Source organism: Silene latifolia, chromosome 5, assembly GCF_048544455.1.
Source record: "Silene latifolia isolate original U9 population chromosome 5, ASM4854445v1, whole genome shotgun sequence".
NCBI classification, from domain to species: Eukaryota; Viridiplantae; Streptophyta; class Magnoliopsida; order Caryophyllales; family Caryophyllaceae; genus Silene; species Silene latifolia.
This window is the reverse complement of record NC_133530.1, coordinates 8,963,994-8,984,488: the sequence shown is the minus strand read 5'-3', so window position 1 is coordinate 8,984,488 and position 20,495 is coordinate 8,963,994. Positions and strand designations below refer to the sequence as shown.

General features: G+C 39.9%; 1 non-coding gene across 1 annotated transcript; it reads right to left on the bottom strand.

Annotated features, from left to right (window-relative positions):
• Window positions 1-6,320: 6,320 nt before the first annotated feature.
• Window positions 6,321-6,427, bottom strand: LOC141658165 (small nucleolar RNA R71). Its single transcript, XR_012549067.1, has one exon. It is a non-coding gene; the product is annotated as a small nucleolar RNA R71 (small nucleolar RNA).
• Window positions 6,428-20,495: the final 14,068 nt, after the last annotated feature.

The following is a 20,495-nucleotide window of genomic DNA, read 5'->3' as shown; positions in this document are numbered from 1 at the left end:
CGTTGCCACCCGTGCAGTGCACGGGTTTAAAAATTAGTTTATATCTTATTTCAACTCAATTTTTGCGTGCTTAATTGATTAATGGCTCATTTATTTACTAATTTATAATAATTAGTCCTCGTAATTATATTTAATATTTAATCGGCTTTTCATATAGTATTACTATTATCACTATTATTTTATTATTATATTAATTTATTATTATATTAATTTAATGTGTAGGTGAAACGGGAAAGCAAGGAAGAATAAAAAAAAGTCAACCCTGACTTTTGTTTATCTTCAACCCGTCCCTTCCCCTGCTACTTCATGTATTTCACCTTCACCATTCATCATCAGCACCATTTTCGTGATCACCATCACCATTAATATACCATCATCATCACCATACTCACCAGTCAGACGCCACCAGTTCATACAACCATCAATTCATCAGGAATCGTTTCCTAGTCGGCCCACCGGCTGCCGCCTCACTGACTCCTAATCCGCAACAAATCTCAAGATGGCTCTCAACCGGTCAACCGTCTGCCGACACCCTCACCGACTCAAAATCCTATCAAATCCACCTCTTTTTTTCCAGGAGTTTTCCAGCCGGTGCACAGCCGCCGGCTGGGCAGCCCTTTTTGGCGATTTCAGATCTCGCTTTTCCTTTTTTTGTTTCTCCTTTTGTTCTGTTTTTTGAACGACATTTCCCTTTGGCTAGGGTAGTTTTTACTTTTTAGAAGAGGTATATTGGGTAGGTTAGGGGAGATTTTAGATTAATAATAATAATATTTAATATTAATATTAATATTAATATTAATAATAATAATAATAATAATAATAATTATTATTATTATTATTATTATTATTATTATTATTATTATTATTATTATTATTATTATTATTATTATTATTATTATTATTATTATTATTATTATTATTATTATTATTATTATTATTATTATTATTATTATTATTATTATTATTATTATTATTATTATTATTATTATTATTATTATTATTATTATTATATAAAAGGATGCGCGCAGCTTTCATTAAAAGAAAAATAAAAGTTTACATGAAATTGCAAGAGAGCCGAGAGACAACTGGGATCCCACACCCTTAGCAACAAAGAAAGCTAAGTCTAGTAAAAATGTAAGCGGCCACCCGAGCCCCCGCATCCTGAGATACCGAGAATTTTTGGATCCGCTTGAGCAAGGCAACAACATCCGAACCCAGCTCCCCAAGTGATGAGAAAGAGAAGGGAAGGAAACCATAACCCGCTGTCGCGCACAAATCCCCGTACTTAGCACACTTACGCTGAACAGCATCAACAACAACCCGACCAGGCACAAAATCCGTCATCCCAGTCTGAGTCAAAGGAGAAGACCCTGTCAAGTCAACGCACACATCACGCCCTCTGTCCCAAGAATAAAGCAGCAAATCCGCAGGACGAAGAGAACCACCATGCCCGTCAACCAAACCGATATCAACCTCCTTTCCCGCAGAAATACAAGATCTATAGCAGATGTCGAAAAGAGTGTCACGGACGACGTTATGCTGATGTTTAACGCCCACAGTACCAGTACAAGAAACAGCGTGGTCCCCAAAAACATCATCAGCAAAAACCCGACAGCAAGCAGGACAGGGCCTAGATACCGTGAATAACGGAACACCCAGACGATACCCAAGCACACTACGGTAAGTCCTCCCGTTCATAGTCTGGCCCAACCCCGAGATAGGAACCGCACGCAACCAATCAGAGGAGTGGGAACCCTATTGAGACTGCCACAAAGCAAGCTGGCGTGGTGTGAAAGAGAAAACAGACTCTGAGGCAGCAGCAACCGTCACAAAATAAATGTCTGCCAATTTTTTCATAAGTTTGGGGGCAGCAATTTCACTAGGGTTACCTAAGATACCAGAGCCTGTAGTCGCAATAAAAACCCGCGCGCCATCGTCAAAAGCAGGTCCAGCAGCTACAATACCAGAAGGTCCGAGGAGCTTAGCCTGCAAATATGCAGACTGCAAACGGGACACAATAAAAGCATAATGTAAAACATCTACCGCCGCATAGACACCAAGACCACCAATATGAAAAGGGAATGTATCAAGGCGCCACTGTCAATCCCCAAAACCCGGCCAGACGCGGTGACAATACGTTCCAAGCTGGAACGAAGAGCAGCATCAAAAGGAAGATGGACCGACCCAAAAACACCTGGGGAGTAAGTACGAAGGGAGAAATAGAGCTTAGAAATACCAGTACAAGCTCGAAGTAGAAGCAACTCACATTGCGGGTCCTCAATCATCGCAACCAAGTCCATTAGCTCAATGGTCTTAGTTACTCTCCTCGCCACAATCTCACTGCCAAAACCAGGACAAGTACTGACAGGTCCACCCAAAACAGTAACACCACGCAAGGGCCGAGCAATAGAAGGGGGGAAAACCCCAAGAAGCCGACTCTGAGGATCCTCAACCGGCCAAAAGACCTCCGTCTTGGAAACATTAAGGTGCAGTCCAAAACGATGGCCCTCCTCCATAATCAAATCCAAGACCTTCCCCACTTCCAAAGTATCCCCCACAATGGTGCCATCATCCAAGTACCACGCCTGCATAGTGAGGTCAAAAGTGTCCCGGATTTTGCAAACTAAGGGATGCAAAACCAAAGCGAAAAGCAATGAGCCCAAAGTATTATCCTGCTGGACACCCTAACAAGACCACAAGCAATGCTCCCCATAAAAAAAGACGGGCAGGGCTGGAATAACAAAACTCTACCCAATGGGAAAGAACCGGGCAACGACGGCGGACTTCCTGAAGCATGGTCGTACGATCAATAAGGTTGAAAGCATTCTGGAAATTAACCAGCAACATGGAAAGTCCCACCTCAGCACCCCAAGCCTCAATGAGCCGATTCAAGGCATGTAAGATAGCCTCTCCTCCACCGGACACACCCACCCCAAACTGAAGCCCAGCAAAATAAGAAGACAATGAAGGACCAACCATAAAAGCACCAACCTTAGAGACAAGCCGTCTCCAGACAGTGCCAACAACAATAGGACGGACCCCACCACCTGGTTTAACAAGCGGCGTGAGAGGGGCGCTGGCAATGTACTCACCCAAAGTGAGAGGACACCGGCCCTCAAGAAAAAGATTAACCACCCTAGTAATAGAAGTGATCAAATCATCAGAGATAGCCACAACAGCGCCACTCAAACAGTCCATAAGGTGCTGGGCACGAAAACCATCTCGCCCACAAGAAGTACCATGTGGGAAGCTCCGAATCATATCCAAAACCACAGAGGCAGAGGCAACCAGAGGATGATGATCCCCAGACAAAGGAGGCAATGAAGGAGGTGGGGCGACAGGATGCTTCTCACGCAAGGCCACAAGAGTGGCATCAGAGTAGGGGGCAACCCCAGAGGAAGAAAGCACCCGAACAGCAGCAGTATAGTGACCATCACAAATCTTCCGCCGACATTGACGGAGGTTAAGCTCACTCAAATCCAGATCCTCCTCCATATTAAACAAAGAAGGACCCTCATCAAAACACTCCTGCAACAGCTCCAACCCCCCCCGGTACACCCCAAGCAAGGATACCCCTGACAATACTCTCTTCCTGACGCTTGCGCCGAATAGCAGTCCTACACTCAACATTACTCCGAGGAGCGAAAGTCTTAAGCAGACACAATGGTAAAACAAGCAAACAAATCTAGCGGGAGAGATCACTAGGGGAACCAGCCACATCATCCAGGGCCCCTTTCAAAGCCCGAGCAAACCCAAGACGACACTTAAGAGGAATAGATTTCACGGTGCGAAGGCCCAATGACAATAAACGATCAAGCGAAGATATAGACCACTGAACAAGCTCAATACTATCATCAGAAGAAACCGAAGTAGAAGGAGCCAAAGGTCTCGGGATACCATAAATGTTGTGAAAGCTGTAGAGGCCATCAACACACTCCGGATGTACCACAATATCACCCCGACTATGCCGACATCTAGCGTGAGTGGTACGGGTTTTAAAGCACACCCCACACAACCAGAGCCCCATCCGTCTCAAAGTACTCTCGGCATTGGAATAAACAGTCAAACTATCATGAAGAGTCTGACGCTGATAAGTCCATTTTATATAGACTTTCATCCCCTATATTAGCTCCATTTTATTTGTTATTTAGCACTTATCATAGTGTCATAAGCTAATATTTGTTGTTCTAGTGTATTTGCTTGTCTTAACATGTTTTTGTAGGAATCTAAGCATTTAAAGGCTTTTTCCTATCATTTTATACAACAAGTTCACTAAGCTAATCAAGACCAAGTGTTGGACTAAGCATGGAGCATTGGATTGGGTTTAGCATGGAGAAATTGATGGATTAATAAGAGTAATGCAAATGTTGCCAATAATCAAAGTCAAAGCCCAATGTTCAAGTCCAAGTCAAGGTGGAAAGCATAAGATTCCAACATACTTAGGATGCTTTTTGGGAGCTCTAAAGATGATAGATGGAGCATTTACCCGGGTGCATTAAGGGTCATTAATCACGCACTTAGGATTCCTCAAGAAATTAAGTGAGGAATTAAGAGAAATCACCCGGAAACACACGACCCCGATTGGGGCCATGCAACCCCGATAGGGGCCTCAGTCATCTTGAATGTTTATGTTTCTTCTTCCTCTCCTATAAATAGGAGAGGTGTTCCAAGGTCTTAGGCATCTCATTTTGACGTCCAAGTTTACTTTACAATAGCCTTAAGCACTATATTTCTCTCATTTGTTTCCTCATTAGTTTTCAATATTGTTAAGCTTGTAGTTGTTAAACATTTGGTTATTTATATATTCAAGCATGTGGTTTCCGAGTTAGTTCTATCAAGCTCCTACTTTGGTAATCTTTCTCTTATTTACATTTTGTATTTTGTTTATGAGTTTAGTATTAGTCTTTTACATTTCATCATTAGTATACAATTTCCACTTTAGTTATAATTCCTACAATATGCCTTATAATCTAAATATCATTTGCATTTCTTTTACAAACATGAGTAGCTAAATTCTCTAGTCTAAAGGCTAGGGGAGCCATGCAAAATCAAACATATAATATGATTAAATAAAGTTCATAATAATATTGATCAATTGCTTCCATCACATGTTTGCTTTGTTACGCTTAATCTTTGATTATCGGTCATAGTCGTAGATTAAAACTTGTTTATTCGTTCTAAAGTCGAGAGGCACGGAATTGAATTAGACTAAGCATGTATGGTAGGACGACCTAGTCATGGACGAGAGTTTTTCTAGGACCCGGTCTATGGTTGATACTAATACCGTAAGGTGGGTATCTTTAAGCCTAAGTAATTGACAAGATTATTAGTATCAAGTTTATCATGTTCATATGTTTACCTTTGCATGAGTGACCCGAACCCTTTAGACTATCTTTTATCATATTATTTACATTGCAATTTTCATTAATCATCAAACCAAACAAACCAAACCCAAATCGTAATCGACCTTGATAAAAATCTACCCATAGCAATTCACGACGTAATTCCCGTTTCGTTGTGTTCGACCCCTATTACTACATTAATTTGTGGCTAGGGAAATTATTTTTGCATAGGTACGCGATAAACCTATCAAATTTTGGCGCCGTTGCCGGGGAAACGGTTTTATTGCTTTTTGAATTGTCGATTTTTATCTTGTTTTCCTTTGTCTTGGGGAACACTTGTTCCTTGAGACCGTTACTTATCACTTCTCTAGAAATTGTTGTCTTATACCCAGGTCCTCTCGAAGTGGAGAATTACTTTCACCGGATTCCGACCCCGAGAAAACATTTAGGAGAAGACGACGTTTCTGGAAGGAAATGAAAGAAGCCACTTCTCCCATACAAGTTGAAAGTGCTAGAAAGTCTTGCTTAGACGATCTAGACGTTCTTGAAGAGGAGGAGGTTTCTTGTTCATCAACTCCACCACCACCACCATCTACTACCAAAAAGAAGGTGAGACTTTCCGATCACTCAAAGCCCACCGCGGCCATGCTTCCGGCCGGAATCCCAACCACTCAAATCATCGCGCCGGACTTCGAGATCAAACCGGCTTTCATTAGCCTTGTGGAGAGAAAACAATTTGGAGGAAGTCATTTGGAGGATCCCAATTTGCATGTGCAAAACTTTTGTGACTATTGCTCCATGATCCGTCAAACGGGCGTCACCCAAGCCCAAATAAGGGAAATACTTTTCCCTTTCTCTTTGAAAGACAAGGTCAAGCTTTGAATCAATAGCCTTGACCGCACCACTTTGGGAATCACCAACTGGGAGACATTGGCTCTTGCTTTTTATCAAAAGTTTTTTCCACCGGAGAAAACTCAAACTTTGAGGAGCCAAATCACCGGATTCCGTCAACAAGCTCTTGAGAGCTTTTATGAGGCTTGGGAGAGGTATAAAGAGCTTCAAAGGCAATGCCCACATCATGGGCTAGACGATTGGTTTCTAGCAATAACATTCTACAATGGATGTTGTGCCGAGTCCCGAAGGATTCTTGATTCCGCCAACAATGGGCGGTTTGATCAAATTGACACCGATCTTGCTCATTCCACGATCGAATCTATGGCAATCCATGATGCCCAATATGTCAATTCCCGAGTTGTGCCATCTAAAGGTAAAGAAGAATCCTCTAACAACTCTGTTTTGCTAGCTCAAATTGCTTTGCTCCAACAACAATTGGCGGAAAGGGATGCTAGAGATTCCGTTCAACAAGTCAATGACATGTCCTCAACAAGCCAAATCGTTGTGTGTGAAGGTTGCGGAGGTGCGGGTCACTATGCCGCTCATTGCCAAGCTCCCATTGAAGAGGTAAATACCTTTTTAGCTTTAAGACAAAATGCACAAAATGTTTATCCACCGGGTACGTTCTCAAATACATATAACCCAAATTCAAGATTTCACCCGAATATGTCTTATAGAAACAACAATGTGCTAAATCCTCAACCACAACCCCCACCACAACAAAATGCCTATGTCCCTCAACAACAAAAGTATGTCCCTCCACCGGGGTATCAAAATTAACAAAGGCCCCCACAAAATAATTACCAACAAAATCCACCACAAAATAGCCAACAAAACAATCAAGGAAGTGGTAAGCTTGAGGGCATGATAGTCCAAATGCAAAAGGACTTGTTGGCTCAAATTCAAAAGTATGATCAAACTCATAGTGCCGCGGTCAAGTTGTTGGAACAACAAGTGGCTCAATTAGCCGCTTCTAATTCTCAAAGGAAGAATGGTCACCTACCTCCCCAAGGTGAGCAACCACATGAAACTGTTAATTCTATTTCCTTGAGAAGTGGTTCAAGCTATGATGGGCCATCCATGACTTTGGATGATGAGGTGGTTGTTAAAAAGGCTAAGCTTGGGGGAAATGACAAAAAGAAGGCTAGTGAATAGCCTATTGTTAAAGATCGTGTGCCATTTCCTCATCGATTGTTGATGCTAAAGAGGAAGAGCAAGCTTGATGCCAAAGATGTTGGGTCTCCTATGCCAAAAGAAAGTGATGAGGTGGTTGTTGAAGACATCTTTCCTAACGCTAAGGAGAAGGATGCAATTCCCAAGAAAGTGGATGACCCACTTGTTGTTGTTGAGAAAGTCAAGGAAGTGGAGGATGCTCCTCCAAAGAAAGATGTTGAAACAAAGATTCCGATAAAAGTCAAAGTGCCATTTCCTCATAGATTGGCAAAGCATCAAAAAGAATTCTCAATTCGGTAAATTCATAGAAGTTGTGAAGAATCTACAGGTAACCGTTCCTTTTACCGAATTAATCACTCAAATTCCATCTTACACTAAGTTCATGAAAGATATTTTAACTAAGAAGAGGACTTTTGATGAGGTTGAAACAATAGCTCTCACCGCCGAGGTGAGTGCTCTTTTGCAAAACAAGTCCCCTCCTAAGTTAAAAGATCCCGGTAACTTTTCTATTCCATGCACAATTGGCACCTACCAAATTGATAAAGCTTTATGCGATTTAGGTGCTAGTGTGAGTGTAATACATTACTCTATTTGTGCTAAGCTTAATATGGGAGTCTTAAAATGCACTAGTGTCACATTGCAAATGGCGGACTGTTCTTTAAAGCGACCTCTAGGTGTCTTAGAAGATGTTCCCGTCAAAGTTGGCAAGTTTTTCATACCCGTTGACTTCCTCATACTTGATATGGCCGAGGACTCACAAACCCCAATTATATTGGGTAGGCCATTTTTACGCACCGCGGGTGCGTTAATTGATGTTAAAAATGGGAGGTTGACATTGGAAGTAGGTGATGGCCGGGTTTCCTTTAGCAAAAACAACACCATTAGAAGCCCAATGTTACAAGAGTCTTGTTATTTATTTAGCATTGTGGACTCTTCTTATGCCTCCACTATGCTTGGATCCTCACTAATGGATCCGTTAGAGGACAATATGGGTGTTGTTTGCTTTGTAGGTGACGATGCTAAAGGCACTAATGCTAGGAGTGCCAAGAGGAAAAGGAAATTTTATTTGAACAATTTCAAATGGTTGTGGAATGCAAAGATAGCTATGAAATGGAGCTTGGTTGGTGGCAAGCTCAAGAACAAAACTTGAATCAAATAGCTTCTTACGTCGTGCCTGACGTTAAACCAGCGCTTTTTGGGAGGCAACCCAAGCTTTTTATTACTTTTATTTATTTTTGTTTTTAATTTTCTGCAATTTATTGTTTTTCGTAGATTAGTAATAAAATGCTCGACTTGATAATGTTCCTTTTTGTCTTTTATAGGTGAAAATGGAGAAAAGTGAATCTGGCACGCAGCCCCATGCAAGGACCCCGTTCGGGGACGTGGTTTTCGAGAAACAAGAGGGGAATTAAATCAACACGGAAAAGAGTCAAAATCCGAAGAGGAGGTCAACCCCGATCGGGGTTGGTGGCCCCGATCGGGGTCGTGGTTCCGTGAAATTTTGGCCTTTCTTTCTTATGCGGGTAAAGAGTGAATCATTTTATCATTCTTATAGAAACCCGATGGTACCTCCATTCTCTTTCTCTACCATTTTTCTTCACTATTTTTCACTTTAGTCACAAAGAAGCATTCTCCATCCCCCGAATTCATGCTAGCTTGGGGGAGGCTAGCAAGTCGAGTAAGTTTTAATTGCTTTGCATTTTACTCTAGATCTTGCATCCCATTAAACATAACCTCTAGTCCTTCTTGTTTTGTGCTTTGAGCCATTTTTATGGTTTGAGTGGGTGATTTGGATAGTTGGCACATTGAGGACAATGTGATGTTTAGCTTGGGGGGAGATATTGCATTTGCATATAGTGTAGTTGTATGTAGTGTAGAAAATTTGAAAAATTTTGAGAGAAATTTTTGCTTTGTGCTTGCTTGTTGCCTACTTTCCTCTTTGCTTATCCTAATAATTGCTTGTTGCTAATGATTTATTCTTTAATGATGGGATATTAGCTACATGGGGATGTCTTGACATAGTAGGTGGGAGATGAAGAATGAACCGAATAGGCTTGATCTTGACTAGTGGCAAGCTACAAAATGGTAAGGTAGAGCCTCTTTTTGACCGATGCATCCATATACGGTCTCTCTTAGGTGAGTGTAGGTGTCTCCTTATAATGTGTGTTTCATCAAAACGCACAAGTATGGTTCTCATGTCATTACTTAGTAAGCATGCATTCATTTGTTATAGCATTTTGGAGCCATTCACATGAATATAATTGTCTTCTTGACCCCTTCACAAACAATTTTCCCTAGCTACATTATAACTTGCCTACCTTGTTGAGCTAGTAGCTTGTTTGGTCTTGTTTGGGTGCTCAATTGGGATTTGTTTCAAAGTTTGAATATCATGTGATCTTGGTCTTAATGCTCTTGAAAAATGAGAAACGGAAAAAATGAAAGAAAAAAAGTGAAAAAGAAAAATGAGAATGAAAAAAAGATGAGAATGAAAAGAAAAAAAAGTAGAAAAAAAAAGAAAAAGCATGAAAATGAAAGAAGAAGTATGAATTGAAAAGAAAGAGAGAAGAAGAAGTTGATGTAAGAAATTCTCATACATTATTCATATATTTTGGAGAGTTTTCTTATGATTTGAATTGCAAATTGGTTTAGAATTGGGATTGAACATCCTTACAATTTGGTTGTTGCTAGCTTGACATTAGCTCCACAATCCATAATTCATTTGTTCTCCCTTCTTACCCATTACATATTGCCTTTTTCCTACCCACTTGGCTTCTTTATCATGCTTGCATTTGATTGTTTTGGCTTACTAGTTTTGATTGATTACCATATTAGATTGCGGCACATTTTTATAAGTCGAGGATAATTGAGTGTTCATTCACAAAATTGTCCTTTCACATAAAAAGAGTTTGAGCGCCCCGTGAGAGTCCATAAGTCAAAAGATCATGCAAGAGCTTAAAGGTTCATTTCAAGTTTTCCATGCTACGCCGTCATGTAAATCTCATCCATGTTTTGCTTTGTCCTTTGCCCATGTTGATTCGGGTTTTTAAATCATTTTGCATAGCTTGTTTGGATAGTGCAATTGATGGGATTTGGTTTCTTGCTTGAGGACAAGCAAGGGTTTAGCTTGGGGGAGTTTGATAAGTCCATTTTATATAGACTTTCATCCCCTATATTAGCTCCATTTTATTTGTTATTTAGCACTTATCATAGTGTCATAAGCTAATATTTGTTGTTCTAGTGTATTTGCTTATCTTAACATGTTTTTTGTAGGAATCTAAGCATTTAAAGGCTTTTTCCTATCATTTTATACACCAAGTTCACTAAGCTAATCAAGACCAAGTGTTGGACTAAGCATGGAGCATTGGATTGGGTTTAGCATGGAGAAATTGATGGATTAATATGAGTAATGCAAATGTTGCCAATAATCAAAGTCAAAGCCCAATGTTCAAGTCCAAGTCAAGGTGGAAAGCATAAGATTCCAACATACTTGATGCTTTTGGGGAGCTCTAAAGATGATAGATGGAGCATTTACCCGGGTGCATTAAGGGTCATTAATCACGCACTTAGGATTCCTCAAGAAATTAAGTGAGGAATTAAGAGAAATCACCGGAAACACACACGACCCGATCGGGCCGCAGTCATCTTGAATGTTTACGTTTCTTCTTCCTCTCCTATAAATAGGAGAGGTGTTCCAAGGTCTTAGGCATCTCATTTTGACGTCCAAGTTTACTTTACAATAGCCTTAAGCACTATATTTCTCTCATTTGTTTCCTCATTAGTTTTCAATATTGTTAAGTTTGTAGTTGTTAAACATTTGGTTATTTATATATTCAAGCATTTGGTTTCCGAGTTAGTTTTATCAAGCTCCTACTTTGGTAGTCTTTCTCTTATTTACATTTTGTATTTTGTTTATGAGTTTAGTATTAGTCTTTTACATTTCATCATTAGTATACAATTTCCACTTTAGTTATAATTCCTACAATATGCCTTATAATCTAAATATCATTTGCATTTCTTTTACAAACATGAGTAGCTAAATTCTCTAGTCTAAAGGCTAGGGGAGCCATGCAAAATCAAACATATAATATGATTAAATAAAGTTCATAATAATATTGATCAATTGCTTCCATCACATGTTTGCTTTGTTACGCTTAATCTTTGATTATCGGTCGTAGTCGTAGATTAAAACTTGTTTATTCGTTCTAAAGTCGAGAGGCACGGAATTGAATTAGACTAAGCATGTATGGTAGGACGACCTAGTCATGGACGAGAGTTTTTCTAGGACCCGGTCTATGGTTGATACTAATACCGTAAGGTGGGTATCTTTAAGCCTAAGTAATTGACAAGATTATTAGTATCAAGTTTATCATGTTCATATGTTTACCTTTGCATGAGTGACCCGAACCCTTTAGACTATCTTTTATCATATTATTTACATTGCAATTTTCATTAATCATCAAACCAAACAAACCAAACCCAAATCGTAATCGACCTTGATAAAAATCTACCCATATCAATTCACGACGTAATTCCCGTTTTCTTGTGTTCGACCCCTATTACTACATTAATTTGTGGCTAGGGAAATTATTTTTGCATAGGTACGCGATAAACCTATCAGACGCGTAAGTTTCAACGCCCCATCATGACAATGTCGGTCCTGAAAATGTTTCTGCCATGCAGCCTTAGTAAGGCCCTTACCAAAACCATCTCAACACGCATGAAGACACGAAAAAGGACAATGGTACCGCACAAGCTCAGGCACGAAAGGACCAAAAACCCAACACCCTTCCTCGCACACAATGGCGTTGAACAGCCGATGGCCACCAACACACTAACCACACCGATAGTGGTTGACAAGCAGCCCAAAAACCGCACAACCCGAACTCCAAACAGCAATCTGCAACACCCACTACCACCTGAACCCACGCACAAGGCGGCAGCAGCCGGACCACCGCAGCAAAAGAACCCAAACAGCGAGAAAAACAACCAAAACGCAAAGAAAAGAGAAACTTACCGGTGGAAGAACCCAAGGGCAGCGCTGTCAGCCACCACAACAATGACCGGCGACTTGAGGTTTGATGGCCAAAGGGTGGTGGCACCGTGGATCACAGAGCGCAGGCAAGCGATAGGAAACCGGAAAAGACAGCCGCCATACTCACAGAACTCCCACAAACACAACCAACCGCAGAACCACCAACAAAACCCACCCCTGACCGGCGACGTGAGGTCTAAAGGTCGTCGTGAAGTGGTGTTTGGTAGCCAACAGCAGCAGGACGTCGGAAAAGGCTGGCAATCGTGTGCCCTAATTCACGCAAAAACCAACACCGGCGAAACCCTATTGACCCAACACCGACAAACCCACAGCCGACGGAGTGAAGGGGCCAGCGCGAGAGGAAATACAGTGGTGGCAGAGGAGTGACTGACGGTGGTAGTAAAAAACGCGATGACGGCAGCAAAAACAAAAACACGCAAAAACCGTAACCGCGGATAACCTAACAACCGTACACCGACAAACCCACGTTCGCCGGCGAGAAGGGGCTGGCGTGAGTCAGGAAAGACGGTGATGGCAGTGGTTGACTGACGGCGGTGGCAGCAGCGTGTTGACAGCAGCAGTCGCACAAGTAGTCGCCTCTCCCTCCTCTCTCTCTCTATTATTATTATTATTATTATTATTATTATTATTATTATTATTATTATTATTATTATTATTATTATTATTATTATTATTATTATTATTATTATTATTATTATTATTATTATTATTATTATTATTATTATTATTATTATTATTATTATTATTATTATTATTATTATTATTATTATTATTATTATTATTATTATTATTATTATTATTATTATTATTATTATTATTATTATTATTATTATTATTATTATTATTATTATTATTATTATTATTATTATTATTATTATTATTATTATTATTATTATTATTATTATTATTATTATTATTATTATTATTATTATTACCCTAGTATATAAAGACTCCACCTCATTTACAAGAGGGGGGAGGGGAGGAATTACCTTACATTAGACTAGTTTATCTTACTCTCTCATATTGTAAGACAAGAAGATCTCCCTTTAATCTCCTTAATGAAAGTTGTAATTTTTCTTCCATATTAATTTATTCCTCTTTAGTTTATTCAAGTTCTTCAATTTTCAATAGTTTACATCTAGATTAGGGGTTGCAATTTGAAGGAGGAAGAAATCCATCCTTGTTATTCCAATCCAAGTATACATCTTTTGCAATTAAGTTGGTACAATTTCCCCCTTAATTTCATTTGTTTACATTTACTATCATTTAAGTTTTGTTTTGATTGTTTGTGGTTAATTTCTTCTCTTTGTTGTTGGATTTTCATTTCCCTCTCCTGTTCATCTTTTTATATTCACCATTGTTGTTTCTCATCCAAAGATTGAGTCTTTAGGTTATTGTGTTAAAGTTTGTGTCTTTTTGCTTTAATCCTTCTTCATCTTAACTTAATTAGTCTTTCCTCATAGATTTGTTGAATTATTGCATGATTAATTGTAGAATCCATTTTCCCATCATCTTCATGCTTAAAGAATCCGTCTTTAGCAATTATTTTGTCTTAATAACAATGATTAGTAAGTAATCCTTTAACTAGGACTTGATTAACCCCTACATGAGTAGCTCAATTGATTGATTTCCATTAAAGATAGTTGCCGGGGAGGATTAGTAAGGGTAGGCTAGAGGATTGTTTTGATAAATTGGTCATTTTTGGGTAGTGTTGGTTTGTGACTAATGTCTTATATTTGTAACCCCGCAAGTGCACGGTTGCCCATTGTAGTATTGCGAGGGTCGAACCCAAGAGACGATGAGTTTGGTACTAGGATTGGTTACTCGACTACTAGTTTAGTTCGGTCTAAGAGGGGGTGAAAAGAGTTCTATACTAATGGCTAAATGCAAACTAAAACAACAAGAAATTAATAAAGACTAAAACGATTATAAGATAACAATATTGTGGACAGCGGGGGCCCACAGGGGCGCTTGGGAGAGAAGAGAAACAAGCGTTTGCATTTTTGTTGGAGTCGCCACCAATTTTTATGGGAAATTGGAACCGTTCGAATACCTCGTGTCATGTCAAGACACAAAGTAGTGACATGAACACTAAGCAATCGTTACCCTTAGCATTCTATGTCTAGAATGACTCTCATGGATGCCAATGAACACGGATGTTCACAGAGATCTGGAGTAAGGGGTGAGGGTACGTATTAGGAAGCTCTTTTGATCGAACACCTAATCCCGCCCGCCTCGATAGCGGCCTCTACTAATGATTAGGGAAGTTATTCGTACTCGATATATCGTCGATTGTATGCATGCAATGCAACATCCAAGTTTTAATCCTAACATGTGAGAATTAATACTAAGTCGGTTAACACGTAATGTAACATGAAATTAATGTCGAAGTGGGATTTAATGCTCAATTACATGTGAAGGCATTCAAGCAATAGAAGAAATACAATAATTATAAATTACAATAATGAAAAATTACAATGATTACATCGGGTTTGGCAATTTATGTCGAAAATACCTTTAAAACGGAAAATTTGAGAAAAAGAACAAAAGAATACATGAACGAATTAACGAACAAATCAGCGTGATAATACGAATAATAGCTAGTTAATATGTAAACTAATTAAATTAAGTCAAGGCAGAAACGAAATTCAGGGACAGATTTCAACCCGGAACAGGCGCAACAGAGCTGCGTCCTTTGGAATAGGCGCGGCGATTCTTTGTCGTCATTCTGTTTCGACCGAATTTGGTGTGAAGTTTTAATTGCGTGTTGTTAATACTCATTAGCAAATCTAAAGATTGATTAGAATTATTTACTCGGATGGAAGTGATTTAAAAGGTTATTACATGCGATTAGGGTCATAGAAACAATAAAACATGGATGAGACGAAATTAAACGAATTAATTACAAGATTAATGATATTAATTACAAGCTAAACAAATTAAGCAAGCTAATTAGGATGAGTTAACGGCGAATTAACAATGAATATGATAATTGACAGATGAAAATATATCAAAGGTTGAATTCGTAAACTCAATATGAAAGAATTGAATTCCTACAACCCGGATTGAATTTAATGACGAAAACCCGCAAATATGAATTATAAGGGATTTAAGTCGGAATTAATGAACTAAACATGTGAATGAGTGATAAATAATATACATGAAATTATTAGACTATTATATCGAAGAATTAAAGAGAAACAATCGAAACAAATAAAAGACGAACGAATTATAGAGGACAAAGGAAGAAGAAAGGAAGCAGGAACTGCGGCAGCCTCACGAAGAGGCACAGCAGGAACTGCGCTCCTTCGAAGAGGCGCAGCAGTTGCTGCGTCATTTCTCGACGTCTGTCTACTGGAAATCCGTAAAAAGGGTTTTTAAAGAAGGTTTTATAAATCGGTTTTAAGAGGTATTTTCGACATAAACCTTACAATTGTGATACAAAAAGTAAAATACAATAAATAAAAGAGAAAATTACACACTCAGACTTACATGTTTGACGAAACGAGAAGGACTAAGATATCGATTAGTGATGCTCGACGCGAATGTAAAGAAAGTGCCCTCGTAAGAGGAAATTAAACAGATTGATTAAGTTGATTATTGTGGAGTTGGTCAAATTGGTCGGTCATGCAAACGAGGCTGGTACTCAGAAGGATCCGAGCTTACGTGGTCGAAAGATCAAACACGTAGGCGCCAAAAAGTAAGAACAAAGGTCTAGAATGCAAAGGGAGAAGAGAAGGGCGGACACTCGCGTGAGAAATATGAGGAGCGAAGGCTCCTATTTATACTAATCACGTGAAGGAAATAGGGTTTCGGAGAGTCTTTGGAAGTGAATCTCGGAAAGATATGAAAAAGATACGAAAACTACGCAGAATAGGACCTGGGAAGGGGCGCAGCAACCACTGCGTCTCTTGGAAGAGGCGCAACACCTGCTGCGTCTGTTCCCAAGTGGTTTCCTCCTGCGGAAGAAAGATTTCCGTGTTTAAGTTATGGAAGGACGGAATAATATGGTTTTCCTTAATATTTTATATGAATATTACGGGAAATTGTTTACCAAAGGATAAAGATTGTGAAATATTTATTAAAATAAGGAATAGAAATATCCGGAACATTCCAGAACATTCTGACTCGGGATTTAACAATTATCAGAAAATGAAGACGGTTTTAGACCCGGACTCCAAATGTACTCTAATTACTGTCAAAACGACCGTATCGGCACGTAGATGACAACTAAGAGGTAGACATTAGTGTTTGAGAAATCACTTGACGATAAACTTACGAACTGTCACAAATCGTTCCGCGTATCAAACATGCGGCCCAATCATCACCGGGTGGTTTGCGAGAGGTGCAGAAATGAGGTATCTACAGAGGCCCCACTTTGAATGAGGCTTGGACAAGGCGAAAGTCAAAGTATAGCCATCAGGTCAATCAAAGATTACAACCTGACGACTATAGCGACGCGAGGCGGCTCAAGGGGTCTGAACCAAGGACCTGTCGTCGGGAACATTTTAGAGCCTGTCGACTATCGGGGAGGGTCGTTTAAAGTCCATTAGACTACGTAAGGAGGCTCGCCAGCCATAAGAAGAAACCATACCTGATACTTCTTCCTGAGATGCTTCCGGAGGCGCACAGGAGCTAAGGGTAAGACCTAAAAGAGATATGAGGATTGCGCTAGGGTGTGGGGCCCTAAGGGAAGGCATCGGTGGGAAGGAGGACCGAATATAAGTTTAAACTAAAGGATAACTAAGGCTCGAGTGTAGGAACTCTACCGGTTTGGGAACCTATGGAGAACGACATTTTTATCGCGCTCTGAGGGGAAACAAGAACTATTGGAAGTAGCAGGACACAAAGGGAACCGCCGAGGAGAAAACTGCTTGGGTAGTCTTCAAGAAATAAGTAAGTAGCAGGACACAGGCGGGAACTACTGAGGAGAAATCTGCTTAACTAGACGTTAATCTCCATGTCTTGAGAGGGAAAGTCTATCCGCTTACTCTCGTTTGGGGAACATAATGAAGGCGTGTCGAAACACCTGTAAGGGAATATTTGCTCGTTGTGACAAGCAAAATCTTGGAAGCAACAAATAACGTGTGACAGTCTGTTGTTGGCTTGGAAATACGGGCCGGAACGAAAGATAATCGTAAAACGGACCAAAAAGATAAAATAGCATTTGGGAAGAGGCGCACCAAAGATGGGCCCACTAATAACGAACTCATAACGAATTTTTGAAAATCCGTAAGGAGGGAACACCAGGAAGAGGCGCAGCAAGAGCTGCGTCTCTTGGAAGAGGCGCAGCACCAGCTGCGTCTGTTCCCAAGGGTGTGTCTTCTGCGTAAAAACGCGATAAACAGAGGCATTATTTCATTTGTTCGAAACACAAATTCATCATTTTCTCTCTCAAATCTCAACCATTTCCGCCAAGGTTTGATCCAAAAGCTTGCATTAATCATGATTAATCGAGGTATGTGTCTCATTCTTGCATTAATCGTCCATATTTGCTCAATTTTTGGCCGAAAAAATTAGGGTTCATGACCCAATTAATCGAAAATTTGGGGCTTTTCCCCCAAATGCATTTGCTTTGTAAAATTGATATTAGAAATGGGTAGTTGGTAATATAAGGAACATAACCATGTATTTATTTCGAATTTTCGTCGAGTTTTGAGCATTTGAGTGAATTTGAGACGGTTTCACAGCTAAACCGTAAATCGCTTCGAAAATGGCTTTAGGATTGCCCATTTGCGATGAAACTTGATATTTGGGACCCTTGGATGATGGGTAAACATTATATTATCTCGGAATTTTGGTTTGTGACGGCTTTTTCAGGACACCTTTCTAAGGCATAATCGCCGTTATAACGAAATGCTGCCGAAATTTCGACTCGAACCCGGAACTAGGCTTCAACTTAGGCCTGACTTGACCCTAATTACTACATGAGTGATCGGGTTTGCGAGAATATGGGCAAGGATGGCAATAAAAGAGTGTTTTCAGGGCTTCCGAAGGATCGAAAATCCCTTAACCAAGGACTCCCATGGAGATAGACACTGCTGTTGTCGAGGAGGCTCTGGAGCAGGCCTTCACCGCTGCGGTGATGGCTGCTGGGGACGAGGTCCACGAGGAGGAGGCTGCTGAGGAGGAGGAGGCCCCGAGACGGGCCAACGTCGGACGAGGAGGTCGTCAGCTGAGAGGAGCTCCCGCGTGGGCTGAGACCTGGGAGAGTAGGCACTTGCTCTGGGCTGCAGAGGGTCACCTGTCCTACAGGACAGTGAAGAGTTTGGTAAATAGGAATTCACTACTTATCACTCATCTTCTTTCGTTTCATTTGCTCATATCTTTTCCACTTTTCATTCAAAACTAAAGATAGCTTTTTATTTCAAATCACAATAGGAGGCCGGGAACATCAGATCGTTCTCGGGCTACACGACAGCGATAGAGTGCTACGAGCGGCTGTCAGCGGAGGAGCGCGCCATGATCGAGCGTGGAGCGTTCAGTGCCTTGGTACATGTGACACCCTTAAATAACGCGATAATTAAACACGTAAAATCTAAAGAAAAACTGGTAGGATATGTTTGTAATTGGTTCAACTAGACAAAACCTGTAATTTTTAAAACTTTCCTAAACCATTCACAAACAATTCCAACTTAAGAGTGCCCAAAACCTGCAATTGCAAACCAACTAATTTACATAACCCAACTAAAGTTGCGAGGACATAGAGATACAAACCAAAATAGAAGAGGGAGACATATGTCCCTTTAAAAAAAATATACAAAACCAAAAGTTAAAAGGTTTACTATAAGAATAGCCAAACTAGGTCCAAGGTTCTCTTGCTCACTAGCTCGTCCGTGAACCCCAACTAAGCATTCATCAACCTGTCAATCGCATTTTATACAAACACGAAAGCCACAATTTAGTGGGGAGTAACTTCGAGTCCTCCCAGCCACAAAACGTCATATTTAATGTAACATGTAGTATAACATGTAAACAATATGATAAACAATGTAATTATCATGTATTCTAACCTATGACCCCTAAACTGACCAAACTAAACTATCATGTGAATGATATAACAAATAGTAAACCAAACTTTATCAATTGTAACCGGCTTACATCTCACCTATTACAATTCATAAAGTCACCATACAAGAAAGGGCAATATATCAAAGACAGGCATAAGTTCTTAGCACGGTCAATAGTCACTCTGTAACTCGAGTCTATACCACGAGGTAGGGAAGGTAATCGGACCGGTATCTTGGCTCAGCGGTTAATATTAATAAAACATGGCCAAGACACAACACAACCCTAGCCTAAAATCTGCGCAGACCTAGACATGCGGATACACACCACCGCACCCAAGACCCACAATTTTTCTAAAACAAAGTGAGTACCCTAAGGAGTCCACCAAAGGGTTGGCTAGTACTTAAGCTGACCACTTACTATCAAAATAAGTAACGAGGTCATGCCCCAACTTGGATATAAACCCACTAGTCAGGAACACAAAGGCTATTAAGCAGTGAACATATACTCGTCAGAGACTATAAAGACCTATCTATGACAAACACAACAACCTGCAAGAAAGTATTTAATACCAATATCATTTCTAGCAATATTAACAATATTAAAGGATTCAGGGAATCTAGGGCCATTTCTACAATATAAGACACTATTAAATTCAACCAACTATACATGTGAACTTAAAAACTTGATAAATGGCCTAAAACAAGAAAAAGGCCGATTATCCAATTCATATAAAATTTCATCCAACCGAATTTTTACCCGCAACCTGACCTGCGACAGTGCACGGGTTAAATTGCGGCCGACCAATCACTCAATTAATCGACATCGAATCATCAAAGGGACTACGGCTCGAGTTTTCAAGCACAATCATCAAAACATTACAATTATCGCTATAAAATTCATTTTGAGCCTAATCATACAATTTCATTTTCTAACCTATACTAACATGTGTAACTACCAATATAAACATAATTTTTACCTTTAACATAATTTTTACTACTAATATGATTTAATTCAAAAGTATA